At 43.9% G+C, this 12,859-nt stretch overlaps 1 protein-coding gene across 2 annotated transcripts in view; it reads left to right on the top strand.

The window, feature by feature from the left end:
• The window catches only part of MYO10 (myosin X), a 283,038-nt gene that overhangs the window by 636 nt on the left and 269,543 nt on the right, over positions 1-12,859 (top strand). The gene's annotated exons all lie outside the window — the stretch shown is intronic.

The following is a 12,859-nucleotide window of genomic DNA, read 5'->3' as shown; positions in this document are numbered from 1 at the left end:
CCCGTCCCCCCCGCGGAGTCTCTGATGAGTAAGCCCAGGCAGGTTTTGTTTCGTCCTGTCCCGCGCTCGCACTTTGCTCCGGGAGGTAGCGAAGGTGCGTTTCCGTTGGCGTGGGTGGCGGCGCCCCGGGACACCCCGCGCCAGGTGAGGCGGCGCGCGCCAGGGCCCGGGCGGGGCGATCCGCCCGCTCGACTGCCCGGGTGCAGGAAGCCCAATAAAATGTTCAGCGGGGACCTGCCTTTCTCCAAGAAAGGTCTGGTCTGGTATTTCCTTTGCAAAACGTGCGGGCTTCCTGTGCAGGGGTTCAAACACTTCCAGAGGAGACGGCTTAATGAAGTGTGAGAAGGAGAGGCAAGGGTTTAATCAGTCACTGTTTTCCTTGCCTGCCGAACCTTGGAGACTGAAGTTCTTTGCTCGCCGAGAAGTGCTCTTTTAAGGCTTGGGACAATTCCAGACCCTGGGATCAAAAGATGATATATTTGTGTGGAGTGTCCATGCAGATTTTGAATTCGAATGTAAAGAAAATTCGTTTAGGGCTAACAATGGCTATTTAAATAGATGAAACGGATGCCCTCTTTAGGGTCGTTGAGGGTGGGACACTGAAACTTAACTTTAGAGCCCTGTGTCCCCCCTCTGTGATCGAGAGTTACTGTGGTTTCTTGGCTCCCTTTCCTTTCTTGGTTGTGTTTATTTAATAAATTCTGTTTAAGTTTGAGGTTTGAAGTGGCTCAAAGTAAACTTGAGTTGAGAGAGTCTGATGTGATTTTCGTTGAAAGCCAGGGCATGTTTTTTGAGTGCAGAACCGCCTTGGAGTCTTCCAGCAAATCAGATTGATGAGGGCTTGCCTCTGTGTTAGCCGACTTGGTTTATCTGATTTAATTGGATATAATATTTCAAGTCATTCTGCTTTCTGCATGCTCACTGACTATTCTCAGACAGCTATTCATACTGGCCAAAGTGATAAATGCATTCTTGTTTAGTAGTCGTATCTTGTTTTTAAAAGTGGTATTTCAGATGTGATACCCACATTCATTGTGGAAGGAAGACTAGAAAGGAATTATCCATCAATACATATTTTTCCTTTTTTTAAGAAAGTGAAATATATATAATTATGAGACGCTAGCATTTTCTAGTCCATAGACCTTTGTTTTTATGCTTGTCAAAAGGCACCAGAACTTTCTGTAAGAGTTGCACGTTGTCCAGTGGTAAAGGACCCTCGGGCTGCAGTGAGTTCCGGTGTTTAATTGCTTGCATCTGTAAGAAAAAGGAGGCCCTGCCCCTAGGGCAATGATTCTTAACTTTGTTGTTTTTGTTTTTGTGTTCTCGGTCCCTTAGAAAATCTGATGAAAATACAGAAATTTGTATTCAGTTTGCAGGGATCGCAGTCCTCCTGCAGTCTGTCTGAGCACCACGGGGGTCCGTGACTCCCCTTGGGGAGGACTCTGCCCCCTAGTGCAAGTGGGGGAAACATCAGGATAACGCGCTACAGCGTCCTGATCTCGTGTTACCCGGTGAGACTTTGACTTTTCAAAGTACTGTCTTCGTCTTTAACTGGATACCTTAGTTCAGTATAAAGGCGCCTGGTTGTTGGATTTTATTTCTGTGATCAATATCATTTTGCAGTTGGCCATTAGCGATCTTCTACTCTCTCCTCTTCATTTTGTAGACAGAATCTTAACCCAAAGATATGAGTAAGTCCCTTGCCGAGCTTTGAAGAGCTTGTTCACGAATCCAGAGCCTTTTTCCTTTGCTGCTCGTGACTTTGGTATTTCTGGGAAATTTTCGCTTATTTAAGGCTATACTTTCAATCTTGTGATGTATGTGTATTACAATGTTAATTTCTAATCAGCCATGACATTTCCACCCTTAAACCTAATCACTTTGAGTGAGAAGGAAGCAGGGCCGGTCAGAGAGGCTAAATAGTGAGATATTAATTGTAGACACATTCCTAACATAGATCCCAGCTCCCCTTTTTGTCTCTCATGTCTTGTAACACAGCATCCTTTTGTTAAATTGTCCGGTGAAGAAAATGCTGTAATGTCCTGTTAGAATAGAAACAGTGAGTGTGGAAGTGATATATTCCCAAGGACAGCTAAATTGGCCTCCTTATCACTAAGTAGAATCCTGTTCTCTGCTTAACTTTTCCTATTGTGGCTTAGGGGTAAATGACTTGTTGCTTGTTGGACAACAGTTTAAAGCCAGTGCTAACAATTGGGGGAAAAAGTACTGAATGAGATGTTGTATATTTAGTCTTGTGTATGAATAGCCAAATAATAAGGAAATGGGAGCTGCCTGTGATTCGCAGCTGCTATTTCTAGCTAGACCAGGGTTTCTCAAACCTGGTACCATTGCTGAGTAATTCTTTGTTGGAGGCTGTCCTGTGTGTTGTAGGAGGTTAAACGCATCCCTGGACTCTACTCACCAATTGTTAACCCTATCCCCCATTGTGACAACTGGAAAGGTCTGCAGACATTGCTGAATGACAGGGGAGCAGAATCACTCCCAGTTGAGATCCACTGAGACCTGTGAAGCAGTTACCTGGCGGTATTAATTCCTATTTGTGTTGCAGGCACAGCCTTGTCTGCACTTGCCTGTTTTAAATAGGATTTGGCTAGGTGTGGTGGCTCATGCCTGTAATCCCAGCACTTTGGGAGGCCGAGGCGGGAGAATTGCTTGAGCCCGGGAATTCAAGACCAGCTGGGGCAACATGGTGAAACCTCATCTCTGCAAAACTTAGCTGGGTGTGGTGGTGCGTACCTGTAGTTCCAGCCAGTCTGGAGGCTGAGGTGAGCCTAGGAGGTCCAGGCTGCAGTGAGCCATGATTGTGCCACTGCACTCCAGAGTAACAAACCCTGTCTCACAAAATAGACTCTTACTGCCTGCTAGATTGATTGATTGATTAGATAGATAGATAGATAGATAGATAGATAGATAGATAGATAGATAGATCGATCGATCCTACTGCCTGCTGGATGGATGGATAGATAGATAGATAGATAGATAGATAGATAGATAGATTGATTAGATAGATCGATCCTACTGCCCGCCAGGGGGAAGCTTGCAAAGCTTGTGCCTGTCAGCTGACAGCTGCTGACTTCAAAATGTTCTCCAGGATTAGAGAAACTGAGCATGCCACATTCCTCAGTTTGTTTCTTCATGGGCTTCATCAGAATTTTATGGCTTGTGTGTATGCTTTGGGGAAGCTTGTTTTTTCAGCATTTCTAAGTAAGTTGATAAATTTACTTCAACCAGAAACTAAGTTTAGATGTGTCTGTAACCAGAAGCAATAATAATAAAAAAGCAAACAGAAAAGGGTCAACCAGCAAAATGGCAAGGCTACTGTGCAAACTTATGTTGATGTGCTGAAGTGGACACTGTTTTCATGTCCTCAGGGCCAAGTACAGTGCCTGCAATATAGTAGGGGCCAGTAACTACCAAATGAACTTGACCTTTCTGTTTCCCTGTTAGACAGAGGTGGGGCGTATCTGTTCAAATACAAGATATTTGAGGATTATTAGTGAGACTAATCAAACACTTTGATTTTCAGAATAAATATGTAAAATGTACATAAGTAAGATACAAATACAAATATAGAAAGCAGGTATTAATGTTTAATGGATAAGTTAGAAATTATTAGTGGAAAATATTCCAGACGTACTTATTTCTTACAGTCTGGTTCACTCTGGATTAGAACAAACATCATTCTAAAGATGTGAAGTGGAAACACCAACCTCTTCTACTTGGGAAGGGACTGTGGTTGTGGTTGGTTATCTGGAGTTGTTCAAATAGCTTTTTAAGTGAGTAGAGTTCCCAAGCCTATTTTCCCCCCATTTGGTAGTGTATTTTGTTTGTTTGTTTGTTTGTAATTTACTGACATCTTTTCTTGTTAGAGAAAAATACAGATATTGGTATTTTTTGGCAGCTTTCTCTCCTCACCCTCGATCATCTCTCCATGTGTAAAGGGGAACTGCTGAGGACTTCTTGTATCACCAGTTCCTGAAGGCATCCCCTTTGATGACTATAAAATCATAATCAGAAAATTAGCTGGGTCCCTTTCCCTTTTCTCAAAATGGAAATATAGTGTGTTGCCTTTTCTCTGTAGTTGGAAAAGATTTCTATTGTCAAGTACTCATTTTTTTTGGCCCCTGCCATGTTGGGGACAGCAAAGCCAGGGGGAGCAGCTGCAGCAGGACAGTTGTTGCAGCAGGAGCAGTGAGCTGTCTGGCCCGGGTGGGCAGGGTAGGACTGCTTCCTCAGTCCATATCATATGGCCAGCTGTTCCTGCAAAATCAGGCACAAACCAGGAACAAGCTGGCATGGGCAGGTCCTTCACTGTTTAACCAGAGTGGTGGAGGGAGACAGCAGTGTTTGCTTTTCCAGTTTAGCTGGCTTTAAGTGTACTTACCTTCGAAGATGTCAACCTTGAACGTGCTGTTCTGCTGTTGCAATTGGTAGGACATGGAGTATCTTATTATTATTACTATTATCATTATTATTGTTTTGAGACGGAATTTTGCTCTTGTTGCCCAGGCTGGAGTGCAGTGGAGCGATCTCTGCTCACTGCAACCTCCGCCTCCCGGGGTCAAGTGATTCTCCTGCCTGAGCCTCCCCAGTAGCTGGGATTGCTGGGATTACAGGCATGCGCCACCACGCCTGGCTAATTTTGTATTTTTTGTTTCTCTTTTTTTTTTTTGAGACGGAGTCTTGCTCAGTCGCCCAGGCTGGAGTGCGGTGGCCCGATCTCGGCTCACTGCAAGCTCCGCCTCCTGGGTTCTCGCCATTCTCCTGCCTCAGCCTCCCAAGTAGCTGGGACTACAGGCTCCCACCACCACACCAGGCTAGTTTTTTGTATTTTTAGTAGAGACGGGGTTTCACCATGTTAGCCAGGATGGTCTCGATCTCCTGACCTCATGATCCGCCCGTCTCGGCCTCCCAAAGTGCTGGGATTACAGGCTTGAGCCACCGCACCCGGCCTAATTTTGTATTTTTAATAGAGATAGGGTTTCTCCATGTTGGTCAGGCTGGTCTCGAACTCCCGACCTCAGGTGATCTGTCCTCCATGGCTTCTCAAAGTGCTGGGATTACAGGCGTGAGCCACCACGCCCAGCCGGAGTACCTTATTATTAGTGAATTTCAACAGTTTGGATTTAGAGTAACTGATAGGTAACATTTTCATGTCACTAGCTTGCAGGGGACGTTCAAGAATGAGCCTCCAGTGAAGTCTGTATTAAGCATTTCCCCTTGCCTAACTGCCCCCAGGCTGAGTGCAGAGTGCCCTATTTTAGCAACAGCGCTTGGCTCCCTCCGATGGGATCTCAGCCAGGTGCTCTGAATCCTGGACTTGAGCTCTCTGGTCTGTAAATGGCCATAATAGTTGCATGGTTATCAGCCAAATTTGAGAGAAGACTTACAGAGCACTTGGCACATAGTAGGTGAGTAATAACAAAGCCTTGGTCATAGTAACTGTATTTTAAAATGAAGAACAAGTGGCCCTTGGTGAATGAAATGTCAGTACTCCTGGTGCAGGGAAATCTCGACCTTAGAGCTTTTGTTCTGAAGTAGCTTCCTGCGGCGTGTTGCATTTATTTGTTTTCTCTTTTTCAGCCCGTACATTTCTGGCAGATTTTGTATTTCCAGAATTCTGTCTAAAGCATGTTCCTATTGCTTATAAAATTAAGTCCACATTCCTCAGTCTGGTTTTCAAGGCTTTCTGATCTCGTAGCTCTCTATTCTTTTCTCCCACGTGATTCTACACCAGAGGATCTGTTACCCAGTTCCACTATATTCTTTGTGCGGGCAGGCCTCTCTGCTTATCGGATGTCCCACCTGTCTGGCTCCTTGTTGAAACCGTCTCTAACAGGTCTAGTTCATGGTGACCTCTATTCTCCTTCCTCTGAACCTGGCTCTCTTTCTGTCTTGGTCTTGTTAGGAGGGATTTACTGCTGTTAGCTAGAGGCTTTACATCCTTTACAAACCCTCTCCCCTTTTCAAATGAGTAAACAGCCTTGAGAGGTTAAATATCTTATTTGTAAGTAAGTTTCATCACTTCCTTGGCATTGAAAGGTCCTCATGGTTGAGAGTCAATCCTTGCGTAATGGTTATTTTCAGATTATTTTATGGCGGGAAGGCGAGATGCTTCTAACTTTTTTCCTTGATTATGAAGCATTTTACAGTTCTTTGAAGACAATAATAAATGTGACTGGTGTTTCTTGATTACAGTCAGCCTCGTACTCAGTATCTGTGGGTTCTGCATCTCTGGATTCAACCAACCTCTGATGGAAAATATTAAAGAAAAATATTACATCTGTACTGAACATGTAGACTTTTCCCCATGGATTGTGGTATCTGGGGAAGGTCTTGGAACCAATTCCCTACAGATACATAGGGACGACTGTACTTACTATGTGCCAGGCACGTTGCTGGCACTTCACATTTAGTGACACATTTAATCCCTTGAACAAGCCTATGGGAAAGGCTCTATAATTATACCTGCTCCATAGATGAAGAAAGTGAGGCACAGAGAGGTTAACTGACTCAGTGTCACACAGCTAGAAAATGACAGCCAGGATTTGAACCCAGACAGGCTGTGTCCAGAGCTACAGAGAGTTCTTCACTGCCACGCTTTTCTGTGCTACTGATGTCCTTTGCCTTAAACCTGCATCATCGTTCTCTAGGCTTTCTGATGAAATGCCCTGAAAGTGGGCAGTTAGTAAATGATTTTCAAGTGGAAAACTGCATGGGAGTTTGGGAAAGCAAGTCGTCCATGCCCTAGAAATGTTGAAAACTCCTTTGGAAAATGTTCATCAGCTTTTAAATATGCCACTGATTTTTATTTGGTTTGCTTTTTACTTAGGAAAGCCAAGTGACTTCTGTTTCCTTGTAAAATGCGTGTGTGTGTGCGTGTGTGTGTGTGTGTGTTGTTTTTTTGAGATGGAGTCTCGCTCTGTTGCCCAGGCTGGAGTGCAGTGGCGCGATCTCGGCTCACTGCAACCTCCACCTCCCAGGTTCAAGTGATTCTCCTGCCTCAGCCTCCCAAGCAGCTGGAACTACAGGTGTCCGCCACCATGCCTGGCTAACTTTTTGTATTTTTAGTAGAGATGGGATTTCACCTTGTTGGCCAGGATGGTCTCTATTTCCTGACCTTGTGATCCGCCCGCCTCAGCCTCCCAAAGTGCTGGGATTACAGGCGTGAGCCATCATGCCTGACCCATAAAGTGTGGTTTTAAAGTGTGGTTTCTAAAACTGGTTGTCCAAACCTCATGAGGATGGTAGGAAGGTTTACATGCTAAAGCACTTAGGGCCGTGTGCTCATTCCTGGAATCCCAGCACTTTGGGAGGCCAAGGCAGGTGGATCACCTGAGGTCAGGAGTTCAAGACCAGCCTGGCCAACGTAGTGAAACCCTGTCTCTAATAAAATACAAAAATTAGCTGGGCGGGATGACACGGGCCTGTAATCGCAACTACTTGGAAGGCTGAGGCAGGAGAATCACTTGAACCCGGGAGGCAGAGATTTTCAGTGAGTCGAGATCGCGCCACAGCACTCCAGCCTGGGCGGCAGAGCAAGACTATCTCAAACAAAAACAAAAACAAAAACAAAACAAAAAACAATATAAAAAATATTAAAACAAAATAAAGCTCTTAGAAAACAAGATGATTTGAGAGGTGTTTATTTTTTATTTTATGTTATTTTATTTTATTTTTATTTTTTGAGACAGAGTCTCACTCTGTTGTCCAGGCTGGAGTGCAGTGGCGCAATCTCGGCTCACTGCAAGCTCCGTCTCCCGGGTTCACACCATTCTCCTGCCTCAGCCTCCCAAGTAGCTGGGACTACAGGCGCCCACCACAATGCCCAGCTATGTCTCCTTCATATATAAGGATACTTGTGATTACATTCAAGGCCCACCCAGATAATTCAGGATAATTTAGAAAATACGACGAGCAGGCCGGGCACAGTAGCTCACACCTGTAATCCTAGCACTTTGGGAGGCCTAAGCAGGTGGATCACGAGGTCAGGAGATCGAGACTATGCTGGCTAACACGATGAAACCCCATCTCTACTAAAAATATAAAAAATTAGCTGGGCATGGTGGCGGACATCTGTAGTCCCAGCTACTCAGGAGGCTGAGGCAAGAGAATGGCGTGAACCCGGGAGGAAGCAGAAGACGCAAAGAAGCTCCCATGGTGCGGCTCTTCATGTTTTGTGGTAGACGCATTGAGACTTTTTTTTTTTTTTTTTTTTTTGAGATGGAGTCTCGCTCTGTCGCCCGGGCTGGAGTGCAGTGGCCGGATCTCAGCTCACTGCAAGCTCCGCTTCCCGGGTTCCCGCCATTCTCCTGCCTCAGCCTCCCCAGTAGCTGGGACTACAGGCGCCCACCACCTCACCGGGCTAGATTTTTTGTATTTTTTAGTAGAGACGGGGTTTCCCCGTGTTAGCCAGGATGGTCTCGATCTCCTGACCTCGTGATCCGCCCGTCTCGGCCTCCCAAAGTGCTGGGATTACAGGCTTGAGCCACCGCGCCCGGCTTTGACTTTTTTTTCTATGCCTTCATATATGTATGTTTCTGATAAAACACAGCTGTAACGTTTTTCACTGAAGAGTTGATTGAGAAGAGCTTTAAATATCATTTGTGGGGCAGAGGCAAGAGTACAAATTCAGGCCCCATATCACATATCTAAACATTTAAAAGTTATAAATCATGCTTACAAACTGGTAAATAAAATGACTTCTACTCTGCCTGGACAAATACATCTGTCATTAGGACAGAATCAACAAACATGTTTCTAGCTATGGATTTTATTGCTGATAGCAAAATATCAAACATGAGTGAATTTAATTACAGTTGCCTGTGTCTGGGTGTGCTGTGGATGTTTCATGAGTAATAAAGACGTATACTCCATAGTATATTTTCATAAATCTATTTTTCTTGTCCATATTTTAGCGAACTCACTAGTTATGTGGTTATAGTCAAGATTTTCACAATAGTTTGTTTTACGGACAGTAATACTATGGTGGTAGAACCTTTCTTTGTGGTTCTTAGATTATTCTTTTTTTTTTTTTTTTTTGCAGGGACAGACTCTTGCTGTTTCACCCAGGCTGGAGTGTAGTGGCGCAATCTTGGCTCACTGCAACCTCCACCTCCTGAGTTCAAGCAGTCCTCCTGCCTCAGCCTCCGAAGTAGCTGGGATTACAAGTGTGTGCCACCATGCCTGGCTAATTTTTGTATTTTCAGTAGAGACGGGGTTTCATCATGTTGGCCAGGCTGATCTCAAGCTTGTGACCTCAATTGATCCACTAGCCTTGGCCTCCCGAAGTTCTGGGATTACAGGTGTGAGCCACCCCACCTGGCCAGATTGTTCTTTTCTTAATCTAAGTCTAGAGATGGCCTGCTTTGCTGAGGCAGAACAGTAGTTACTGACCTTATCAATGAAATTCATACAGCAATATTTACATTAAAAAAAGAATGAGATTGCATATGATAGATTATTGATTTTAAGAAGTACTACAAAGTATTTTAATTTCATTATCCAGATTGAAAATCCACAATCTGAAAATCCAATATTTGAAATGCTCCCAAATTGGAAACTTTAAAAAAAATATTTATTGTTAATTGATACATATTAGATTTATATATTTTCCAGGTACATGTGATCATTTGATACATTCATATAATCACATCAAGGTCATTGGGATATGCATTACCTTAAATTGTTATCTTTATGCTAGGGATATTCAAATTATCCTCTTCTAGGTATTTCGAAATGTACAATCAATTAATGTTAACCATAGCCACTCTATTGGTGCCGAAATGACACTCAAAGAAAATGCTCTTTGGAGCATTTTGGAGTTTCAGTTTTTGGATTAGGGATGCTGAACTGGTATATTGCAAATATTCCAAATTCTGAAACACTTTTGGCACCAAGCCTTCTAGATAAGAGATAACCAAGGATTCTGTATAAATCATTATTATTGATATTGTGATTTATTACCATTTCTTAAATCAGGTATTTCTGAAGTTCTTTATAACTTTTCAATGCTGTGTATGTTATAAAGAAAACTGAGGCTGGGCACAGTGGCTCATGCCTGTAACCTCAGCACTTTGGGATGCCGAGGCGGGTGGATCACTTGTGGTCAGGAGTTCGAGACCAGTCTGGCCAACAAGGTGAAACCTCATCTCTACTAAAAATACAAAAATTAGCCAGATGTGGTAGCATGCACCTGTAATCCCAGCTACTTGGGAAGGCTGAGGCAGGAGAATCACTTGAACCCAGGAGGCAGAGGTTACAGTGAGCAGGGGTTGCACTACTTACTCTTACTTACTCTGTTGCCTGGCAACCCAGGCAACAGAGTAAGACTCCATCTCAAAAAAAAAAAAAAAAAAAAAAAGTGTTTTCAGAGAATATATCGTAATGCATATTGGCCAGAAAATGGTCTATATGAAATGTTTGGGAATTAGGTCTATGTGACTCTTTTCCTTCTCAGTCATGCAGATGTTTTATTTTATTCTGATGTTTAAATATTTTCTTGAATTATTAACTTTTATTGCATGTTTCACATCCAGGTCCTCTCTGAGGAAAAGTTTTCTCTAAAATTATTCAAAACATTTGTTAAGCTAAATGGCCAAATTATTTCTGTTTGGGTTTTGGGAAACTTTTGCTAATATTATTAATAGTAAGTGATGGTTGATACTAAATAACTCCCGCCAATAGAAATTCAAAATTAATATCACTTTCCAAGTATGACCATGATTTGTACTTTATTTGAGGAATGTCTTCATGTTTCCTTTTTTTTTTGGCCATTTTGATGTGCGGGGGTATCTGGGTTCAAGAGTAGTCTGCCCATTCTTCCTGTGGATATGTCATCAATTATATTATATGAATATTTTGAGTTGTTTCTAGAAAATAGCACATGAACGCTTTTGTACCTAAGTCGTTGCATGCTTATTTGATTATTTCCCGAGGAGTAAAATTTCCCGGGAGTGGAAATGTTGGATCACAAAGTTTGCAGGTTTTTATTTGGATTATTTGGCAGTGGAAGTTTCATGAGAGGTGTCAGTGCAGCTGGTAGCGGCACAGCTGAGATACCCTGTCATGACGTATTTATGACCCCGGGGATTTTGTAACTCCTTACCGGAAGCTTAAGGAAATACATTGATTAGTGGAGGAAGTTAGCTCATGATACTAGATTTTCGTTTCCATTTTTAGGTCTTCTGTGAACCAGGAGAAGGCCGTCTTTTCTGTTAATTGCAAACAAGGCTGTTGATTCACATGCTCCACCCCACCCCCCAGTGTGGTTGTTGATGTTCATTTAAGGCCAAAGCACACTCAAGGGACTAGGCTGTACATTGCCTGGGGAGCCAGTGGACACTTATTTGGAGAATTATTTGTATGGATTTTTACTTTATTTTATTTTTTTTTGAGATGGCGTCTCACTCTGTCATCTAGGCTGGAGTGCGGTGGTGCAGTCATGGTTCCCTGCAGCCTTGATCTCTTTGGCTCCAGCGATCCTTCCACCTCAGCCTCCTGAGTAGCAGGGACCAGAGGCCTGTGGCACATCGCCTGGCTAATTATTACATTTTTTGTAGAGATGAGGTCTCCCTGTTTTGCTTAGGCTGGTCTCAAACTCCTGAGCTCAAGGGATTCTTCCCCTTTGGCCTCCTAAAGTGCTGGGATTATAAGTGCGAGCCATCGCACTTGGCCAATTTTTCTGATTTTTTTTTTTTGAGACGGAGTCTCGCTCTGTCGCCCAGGCTGGAGTGCAGTGGTGCCATCTCGGCTCACTGCAAGCTCCGCCTCCCGGGTTCACGCTATTCTCCTGCCTCAGCCTCCCAGTTAGCTGGGACTACAGGCGCCCGCCACCGCGCCCGGCTAATTTTTTGTATTTTTTAGTAGAGACGGGTTTCACTGTGTTAGCCAGGATGGTCTCGATCTCCTGACCTCGTGATCCGCCCGCCTCGGCCTCCCAGACTGCTGGGATTACAGGCGTGAGCTGCTGCCAATTTTTCTGATTTTTATTTCTTCGCATTGTAGTATCCTTGTGAGTTTAACCCTAGGTGGCAACAGTTATTATGTCGTGGTGGTTCACACGTTAGGTGGCCAGGATGTTAGGGAGTGTGTGTGTGTGGGTGTGTGTGTGTGTGGGTGTGTGTGTGTGTGGGTGTGGATATGGGTGTGTTTAAGGCTTTTTATTTATTAACCTGGGAAATCTTTCTGGACTTTGAAATAAGAGTTTAGTGCCAGGTGAAAATACAGTGCATCTATGACAATGTATATACCATTGTCATTTAATACAGGTTTACTTCTGTTTGTTTCTACCCGTGTTTTGTTCTTCTCATGGCGTGACCCAGGGAGATTTAGCAGTTGAAGGCTGAAGAAATTAGAACTCTCGTTGAAACTGGGCAACTTACTATTGCAGAAGAAAACACAAGTTCACCCTCCTCTCCCCTCCCCTCCCCTCTTTTCTTTTTCTTTTTCTTTCTTTTTTGATATAGAGTCTTGCTCTATCTCTGAAGCTGGAGTGCAGTGGCACTGTCACAGATCACTGCAGCTTCGACCTCCCAGGCTCAAGGGATCCTCTTGCCTCAGCCTCCTGAGTAGCTGGGACCATAGGCATGTGCCACCTTGCCCAGCTAATTTTCAAATTTTTTGTAGAGATAAGGTCTCACTATGTTGCCCAGGCTGGTCTTGAACTCCTGGGCCCAAGCTGTCCTCCCTCCTCAGCCTCCCAGAGTGCTGGGATTACAAGTGTAGGCCATCACACATGGCTTAGCACAACTTTGTAAAACTCACCTGTCCAGATGGCTGAGCTAACCATTCTCAGAAACAAAACTGCAACCCTAGAGCAGATACGTGAACACTTTGC

Source organism: Papio anubis, chromosome 5, assembly GCF_008728515.1.
Source record: "Papio anubis isolate 15944 chromosome 5, Panubis1.0, whole genome shotgun sequence".
Classification (NCBI taxonomy): Eukaryota; Metazoa; Chordata; class Mammalia; order Primates; family Cercopithecidae; genus Papio; species Papio anubis.
This window is presented reverse-complemented; position numbering and strand designations above follow the sequence as displayed.